Source organism: Eumetopias jubatus, unplaced genomic scaffold (assembly GCF_037043125.1).
Source record: "Eumetopias jubatus isolate StellerSeaLion01/CBP00866 unplaced genomic scaffold, mEumJub1_p1.0 scaffold_14, whole genome shotgun sequence".
NCBI lineage: Eukaryota > Metazoa > Chordata > Mammalia > Carnivora > Otariidae > Eumetopias > Eumetopias jubatus.
Window position 1 is genome coordinate 53,137,437 of NW_028274820.1, and position 9,172 is coordinate 53,146,608.

Consider the following 9,172-nt stretch of genomic DNA (forward strand, 5'->3'; position numbering starts at 1 on the left):
CCTTTTCTTCCTAGCCTCCCTTGTGTACTCCCAGATACTATTAAAGCAGTATCATCTTGAATGCTTCTCTCATTCATTTTTTTCTTTTAACCCATTTGTGTCTGTGTTCTCCCTTACTCTTTTGTCCTTTAGTTGATTTTCTTTTCTCGCGTTTATTCTTCACCCCCAAGTGTGCATTGTGTTAGGCAAAGAAGATTGAAATATATGTTCTTGAAAGATGTTAATGAGTATGAGATCCTTGATTATGATTACCTATTGATTTTTACTCAACTTCTTTCAAAGAGAAGACTGAGAAATAAAAAATGAATTAGAATTTCAACATTGGTTAAAGGATAAGTAAATGGGAGAATTAATTTTTTTTTTTTTTTGGCAAGCAGTAACATGCTTTCTAACTCTTGTTTAACTTAATGTGTTATTTAATACTTGGACACATTTTATACTTGATTTTTAGTTGTTAAATATTTCTCATGACTTCTCTTTTAAGCACAAACATAAGTGGATTAAATACCTCATCTTGTGAGAATCTAGTTTGACAACAAAATATATTAGGACACTTATTGAAGAGAAACATGAGAGACATTTAAAAGTAAAATTTAATAAAATAGATGTCAGAAGCTATCATGGGACTTGAAACATTTTTCTTGGACTAAAATTCTTTATGATTTTATGCAAGGGGGTGAATATTTCAATAACCTTATAACAAAGGAAACTGAAGCAAAATTAATGGAACCCAATGCATAGGATTGGTTTGAAATATTAATATTAAAATATTAGGGAATTTATTAAGAATGTCTTAATAGGTATGTCTGTAGCAATAATTTAAAAATATCCAAAGATTTTAAAAAAATCCCAAAATTTAAAAAAAAAACCCAAAATGTAAAAAAATCTCAAGATTAATACTTCTGCTTATACCAAAATAATTTCAGTTTATCCTACAAGGTTCTAATCCTGGGGACACAAGTAGAGCAAAAATGTTAAAATCTTAAGTTGTAATGATTGACTCTGTTTTTTGTTTATAAATATAATTATGGAACAGAAATAAGTGAAATTGTTTTTCTCTTCTTCTTTTGAAAAATCTACTCTAATTTTAAAATGATCTTTTGGAGAGGTGCCTGGGTGGCTCGGTCAGCTAAGTGTCTGCCTTCGGCTCAGTTCATAATCCCAGGGTCCTGGGATGGAGCTCCACATTGGGCTCTCTGCTCAGCAGGAAGCCTGCTTCTCCCTCTCCCTGCCTCTCCCCCCTGTACTCTCTATATCTGTCAAATAAATAAATACATAATCTTTAAAAAAGAAAATGCTTTTGTGGATATTTGGTTTCACAGTAAATATGCGTAGTAAATATAGTTAAGTTTATATAACTGATTTGAAACAGTTCATCCCAATGGGAGGAACCATTAAACCTCATTAAACTTACTATTCATTTTGTTAAAATATTTCCAAATGAAATCAGTATCTTTTCTGCCCTTAGAAGCTCCAGGAAAAATTTCAAGAAATGTAAAAGGAAATCAATTCTAGGGTTTGTCCATACTTAGAGTTAAATTCTTGCTTACATTCAAACTCACTTATTGCTATTCTACTTATAATCCTGAGTTCAAATGAAAGTAAGGGCTCCTCAGAATGTTGTAGTTCAGGGATTGGCAAACTTTCTTTTTAATTGGCAAAATAGTAATTTAGGCTTTTTACAGGTCATACAATCTCCGCTGAACTACTCAACTTTGCTTTTGTAGTATAAAGGTAGCCATAGACAATATGTAAATGAAAAAGAATGGCTGTGGTCTCTGAAACTTCATTTACAACATCATGTAGTGGGCTGGATTTGACTCTTGAACTGTAGTTTGCTGACTCTGCCCTATTTAATAAGCCTATCTTCGCATTCCTTGGAATACCTCTTATGGGGACTTGCTAACATAAAGCATTCAAACATATATCGGGGTGCCTGGGTGACTCAGTCATTATGTGTCTGCCTCTGGCTCAGGTCACGATCCTGGGGTCTTGGGATCAAGCCTCATCAGGGTCCCTGCTCAGAGGGAAGCCTGCTTCTCCCTCTCCCACTCCCCCTGCTTGTGTTCCTTCTCTCACTGTCTTGCTGTCAAATAAATAAAATCTTTTAAAAAAAGCATTCAAACATATAAGTGAATATTAAGTTGTTGAGCACATATCTTGTTTATATGTGTATATGTGTGCCAGGAAGATGCAGAGGAAGTGTAAAAATGCTCCTGAAGCAACTGAATTTGTAGGTACCGTCATTGAAATGACATTGAGGTATGTTATAGAGTAAGAAGAAGAGGAGGCATACATACCAGGCTAAAGTTACCACTGCCCAGACTGAAGGCTTTCTAGTCACTGAAAGAAAACAGATACCAAATATGATGATCTGCTCTTTAAAATATTAGCATTACCAGTTTTTGGGTGAATTACATTTAACAAAGAATAAGTAAGGAAAAGACAAAATTCCTGGAAAACAGTCTCTTACTTTGTGAAGTGCTTTTAATTGTCAAAATTCATTCAATGAAGGCAGATGTTTCAAGAGGTTTATTTATTTCCACTCTTATTTCCACCTAACCCCCCCCCAACAACTGTGGCAGAAACTGCTCAGCGTTCCCCAGTATCTACTTACCTTTTTTCCTTTTAGTAACAGACCCACCCACACATATGTTAACGGGGCACATTTCTGACCCACTTCATTTTTGCTGAGCACATATCTACCCCTTGACCGTGGAGTAAATGAGACATAATCTGTGCAAGTTCAGGTTGGTCTTTGGAAATGAAATTGTTTGCTATCCACTTGGTGTTTTGTTCTCTTCGCCTAGCCTGGAAGGTGGGTGCTTTGGCAGTGAGCTAGCACTGACCATGTAAGCAAAGACAACACCCTATGGCAGGGGGTGGAAGACGTTTTCTATACAGGGCCAGATAGTATCTATTTCAGGTTTTGTAGGCTATATGATCTCTGTCACAACTATTCAGTTCTACCACTGTAAGGTGAAAACAGCCACAGAAAATACATAAATGAATGGAGGTAGCTACGCTCCAATTTTACTTACAAAAGTAGGTGGCAGGCAGATTTTGATTCTCAGGTTGTAGTTTGCTAAATCCTGCCCTAGGTGATGCAGAGCAACAGAAGGCTGGGACTTGAAATGCTCTCATGAAGTGAGCTGTACCTCTCAAATTCAGATTAGTATGTGAAAAAAATATATACTTTTCAGCGTATCTCAGGTCTCTTTACACGCTTTTTCTGCTGGTGCCTAAAAAATTAGACAATGATTTGAAAGATTAAACAGATGCACTACTTTATTTTTATTTTTTTCAAATTTTTATTTAAATTCTAGTTAACATATAGTGTAATATTTGTTTCAGGAGTAGAATTTAGTGATTCATCATTTACATGTAACACACAGTACTCATCATAGCAAGTGCCCTCCTTAATAACCCATCAACCATTTAGCCCATCCCCCACCCACCTCCCTCCATCAACCCTCAGTTTGTTCTCTATCACTAAGGGTCTCTTACAGTTTCTTGCCCTCTCTCTTTCTCTCTTTTTCCCCCTTCCCATATGTTCATCTGTTTTGTTTCTTAAATTCCACATATGAGTGAAATCATATGGTATTTGTCTTACTCTGACTGACTTATTCTGCTTAGCAGAGTACACTCTAGCTCCATCCATGTCATTGCAAAGGCAAGATTTCATTCTTCTTGATGGCTGAATAATATTCCATTGTGTGTGTATATATATATATATATATATATATATATATATATATACCACCTCTTATTTATCCACTCATCGGTTGATGGACATTTGAGCTCTCTCCATAGTTTGACTATGGTTGATAATGCTGTTATAAACATCGGTGTGCATGAACCCCTCTGAATCTGTATTTTTCTATCGTTTAGGTAAATACCTAGTAGTGCAATTGCTGGGTTTTGGGTAGTTCTATTTTTAACTTTTTGAGGAAACTTCATACTGTTTTCCAGAGTGGCTGCACCGGTTTGCATTCCCACCAACAGCACAAGAGTATTCCCCTTCTTCTGCATCCTCACCAATACCTGTTGTTTCCTGTGTTGTTGATTTTAGCCATTCTAACTGGTGTGAGGTGGTATCTCATTATGGTTTTGGTTTGTATTTCCCTGATGATGAGTGATGTTGATGTGTCTGTTATCCATCTGTATGTCTTCTTTGGAAAAAATGTCTATTCATGTTTTCTGCCCATTTCTTAACTGGGTTATTTCTTTTTTGGATGTAGATATGCTACTTTATATCTATTTTTAATTTTTTTAAAGATTTTATTTATTTATTTGAGAGAGAGAATGAGAGAGAGAGAGCACATGGGGGGGGAGGGACAAAGGGAGAAGTAGGCTCCCAGCTGAGCAGGGAGCCCAATGCAGAACTCGATCCTAGGACTCCAGGATCATGACCTGAGCGGAAGGTAGTCGCTTAACCAACTGAGCCACCCAGGCACCCTATATCTATTTTTTTAAAAAGATTTATTTATTTATTTATTTGAGAGAGAGAAAAAGAGAGAGTACGTGCAGGGGGAGGGGCTGAGGGAAAGGGTGAGAGAAACTCAAACAGATTCCAAGCTGAGTGCAGAGCCTGACACGGGGCTTTATCTCATGACCCTGAGATCATGACCTGAGCCGAAACTAAGAGTTGGAGGCTTAACGGACTGCACCACCCAAGCGCCCCTATATCTTTTTTGAAGTATCACTTGTAAAAATGTCTTAAAGTCAGATATTAATTTTTTTTTGTCTCAGGTTTTTCCTCTTCACGTGAAATAGTTCCACTTCAGTTAGCCTTTGGAATAAATGTATTTTCCAAATTTTCAATTATATTAGTTCTTGTATTAGTTGTTGTTTGAACCCTCTCCAAAGTCTTTCTGAAAAACATGTGGAAAACATGGAAGAAAAAAAAATCCCTCAGGATGTTATAAACTAATACCCTCAAATAATTTCCTTTTTCATCTCGTTTCCTATACTATAATTTTGCACATTATTTTTGAATGTGACTTTCTTTTGTAATAAACATTATAGATTTGACAGTCATCCTTAACTCCGTAAGTCACATATGTGACTTTGCAATTTAATAATTGTTCAAAAGTTTTTCCTCTTATGCTATTTATGATATGGAGAAAATATTAGTATTCAGTTGAAACATATGTAAAATCAAATCATTTTCTAACCTAAAAAAAAGTGGGCAATTTAATTTGGTTTAACTTAACATATTCAAAGACTCCTACTTAATAAGAAAATGAAATTATATTTAAAATTAATATTATATATGAATGTCCTACCTGCATTAATAGATACAAATTATAATCTGTTATTCTATTGTACACTAAATGGATTGCACACTAAATTAAAAAACACACTATATAATTTTTTTCAACAAATTTTTATTGAATGCCTATGATGTGCTTGACCCTTGTGTCATTGATCTAGGAATTTGATATATGTCAGTAAACAAGATGGAAACAAAAAATTCTTTATGGTGTTGAGGGTGGTAAGTGGTATGGAAAAAAATTGCTTAGTATAAGTGAGATCATGAATACTGACAGGGTTATGTTGCTACTTTAAATAGAGTTATCTTGTAACAGTCTGATTGGAAAGTGTTATTTGAATAAATGCTTGAAGGTGGCAGGGAGGTAGTTGGTTGCATATCATGTGAGAGTGTTTCAGTCAGAGGTATTTTGGAGAACATTTCAGAGAAGATAAGGTAGAATACTTGCAGTACTGAAAGAACATCACAGAGGCCACCAGACAGAAAGAATTGGGGGAAGGAAGAATGGTAGGAGATGAGGTCAGTATGGTAGTATGGGGCAGGGTTGTATTATGTAGGGCATTTTCAACCACTTAAGGACATTGGCTTTTACTTTGAATAAGTTGAGGATCCACTGGACCCTTCTGAAGATTTACTTACTGTTTAAAATAATCCTTTTGGCTAATGTGTGGAGAATAAATTTGACTGGGAACGAGAAGGAGATGGTGAGACCTGACCAGAGGCTCTTACAGTAACCCAGGTTGGTATCTGTTGCTGGGTTGTACAGTGGTTATATTTAGAATATATCTTGAAGAATATTCAGTAAGATTTGCTGATTGTTTTGTATGTGGCGTTTGAAGAAAAGAAAGGAGCCAAGGGTAATCCCAAGGTTTTGGCCTGAGCAACTGGAAAGTATGATCAGTTGATATGAGAAAGATCCCTGGAAAAGCAGATCTGGGGGAGGGTGAAGATCAGAAGTTCAGCTTTGAACATCTTAATATACTTATTAACAGTCAATTGGTGACACTGAATAAGTTTCTATCTCTCTTGGGGTAAAAGTTATCACCATGTCTTGAAAGGCAGCATTTTACATGATACATTATTTTCCCACCCCAGTACCCATGAGAACTCATCTCTTATTTTCCCCCTTCCCTCACTCTGCTTTAGCTATGCTGGTCTCTTTGTTGTTCCTCAAACATGTAGGCACATAATCTGTCCCAGTGCCTTTGCATTTCTGTTGCATCTGACTGTAATACTCCTTTCCTTAGCTATCCACATAACTCATTCCCTCTCTTCCTTCAGGTCCCTGGATGATGCTGGCTTATCAGAGAAGCACTCCCTGACCATCCTATATAAACTAGCACTCCCTCTCTCTTGCACTCCCTAACCCTCTTGCATTGCTTTATCTTTCTCCAAAGCACACAAAACATCTGGCACAGTGTATATTTATTTCTTCACTTGTGTACTTTCAGTTTCCCTTATTAGAATATGAACTCCAAGTGCTAACCAAGGAAGTGCACTGACTGGATTTCTCCTTCAGCTGCAAGGACTGCAATTAGCCAATGTGCTCCATCCTCAGTGCCTTAGGAGTCACTGCAACATTCAAGGTGAGGCTATACTCCTCCTGGTTAGCCTCAGCTCTTCCTGGTTAGCCTCAGCACAAAAGGAACTAGAGCCTGGCCATTTCTACCTAGTATGGGACTTCCTAATAGATGATATTTGCTCCAGAATTCCCTATTCTGTTTGCTGAGCTTTTTTTCAGCTCTGCATCATAGTTTGAGGTTCTTTCTGTGTTGCCTTCATTCCTCCTCTTCCCCCCACCCTCCGCCCCGATGTCATATAAGTATTATGGCCTCAAGCTCTTGCCAGCTCAATTCTGTTTTCTCCCCCTTTATCTTTCCCAGGAGTTACCTGTGAGTAATCAAGCGGAGTTATCACTCCCAAGAAACTCCAAAACAATAAAAACCCCACCATTAAAAAAAAAAAACACACAAAACCCCCCACCACTTTGCAATAGTAATAATGATAAATGTTATTGAATACTTACTACATATTAAATCCTGTGCATATATTATTTCATTTAATACAACAGCCTTATGCAGAAGATTCTCTTATTTCCCATTTTCCAAATGAGTCTCAAGATGGTTGAGCTCACAAATGTGTAAATGCTCATGTTAGGATTCAAGCCTAAGTCAGAAACCAGGGATTTGATTACCCAGTTACAATGCTTCCCACTAACTCATGTCTTTATCTTTCTGATATCAGCACCTAGCACAGAGTTGAACACAATATTTCTTCAATAACTTTCAGTCTGTGGAATTACATGTTCAATTTTATTTGCATTGAGTTTGGAAGCTTTTTATCATTTTTTTTCTTCAATGAAGAATATTGTGTTGGGTTCACTAGATATTTTCATTAAATAACTTTCTTTAAGTGAGGATACCAGGGGTATCATTTAGATTTATTTCTGTCCCATATTATCTCTTCTAAATTTAAATGATTTACTTAAGCTTAAAAATGCTGGCTGTTTCAAAACTAACAAAGTAAGACTTTGAAGTGAAATGGTTCCTAACCATTTTCCTGCTTCTTGACTCACCAGCCTTCCTTGGGCAGGGTTTTCTGGTTATCCTGCCACTGTCTTTAGCCTCTTTGTGGCTTCTTATAGCTATCATTTGAGGATTATGGAATCTCCATATTGGTTAGTATCATGGATGGAGAAAACCATCATCATGGTGGAAGCCATTACTGTCATTATCTCTGTGGGTCCTGAAGGATGATGACCCTCCAGAGGACTCTATGGCAAGAGAAAATTCTAATTTTTAAAACAAATTCCCTTTCATCCAAACCAAGTGGCATTAATATATCAGTCATCTTATTTGGTGAAGTGGTTTGCTACACATTTTTGTTATCCTCTTTCTAGATCTCTTTCAATACATTCCCTCAGGATTTCACATATTTCTCGGATCCAAATTTGAGCCTTTCCCACTTTTGTCTTTTAGGGCCACAGTGGCTCACCCACATACTAGTATTAACTTAAAGGACTTTTAAAAATTACTAGTGGCCATATCCATAGATCTATTCTCAAGTCTCCTCACACTTTATCTCACAAATGTATGCAGTCCCAGTTTGTCTCTCTTTTTCTCCAGGCTTTAAAATTTAGTCTCTGTTACCCCTACCTGGATTTATGATTATGCATTATGGTTTGATCTGTTATTCTTCTCCATGGCTAGTTGACTTTGAAGTGGCTCTTGGGATCATTATCTCCAGATTGGTTATCTTCAGTTGGAATTCATCAGGAAGTGAATGATAAACTTCTTTCAAGTCATTGCAAGGTACAGTTATAATACGGTAGACAACTGAAGATAGCAGGGAAGGTCAGATACTAGAGTTAAATTGTCAAGATGCTAGAGAAAAAAATGATCAAGTACTTTTTCAAGTTTCTGACAATTTATCTCTAAAAAGGGTAAAAAAAAGATTTGCATGATTTGTTTTGTTCTAACTGTAGCTCACAGTGTGGTAACTCTGACCTTGTTTGGATATCAGGTTTGAACTTGGCATGCTATGGAAAGTATATGGAAAGTGTGAGCTGGTTAGTGTTGTCCTTGGAATAATACCACACGTTGTTAGCTACTGTCAATTCTCTTTGTCTCATCTGAGAAGAAACATGCCACACGCACACACAATATTATAATGGTTGGGCCTCTAAGGCCTTAGACTTTTTCAGGGTTCCATATTGTGCCTTTTCCTTTCTACCCATTTTGCTCTCGTCTTCTTGCCATATTTTTATTGATTGACTCTCAGATCTCGTAATGAATATCCCTTTCCGTTAGGCCATGGATTCTATATGACTCTTATTATGATATTAAAATCAAAAAGGGTGGCCCATTTTTAAGTTTTGTAGGTCACAATCCCACTGCG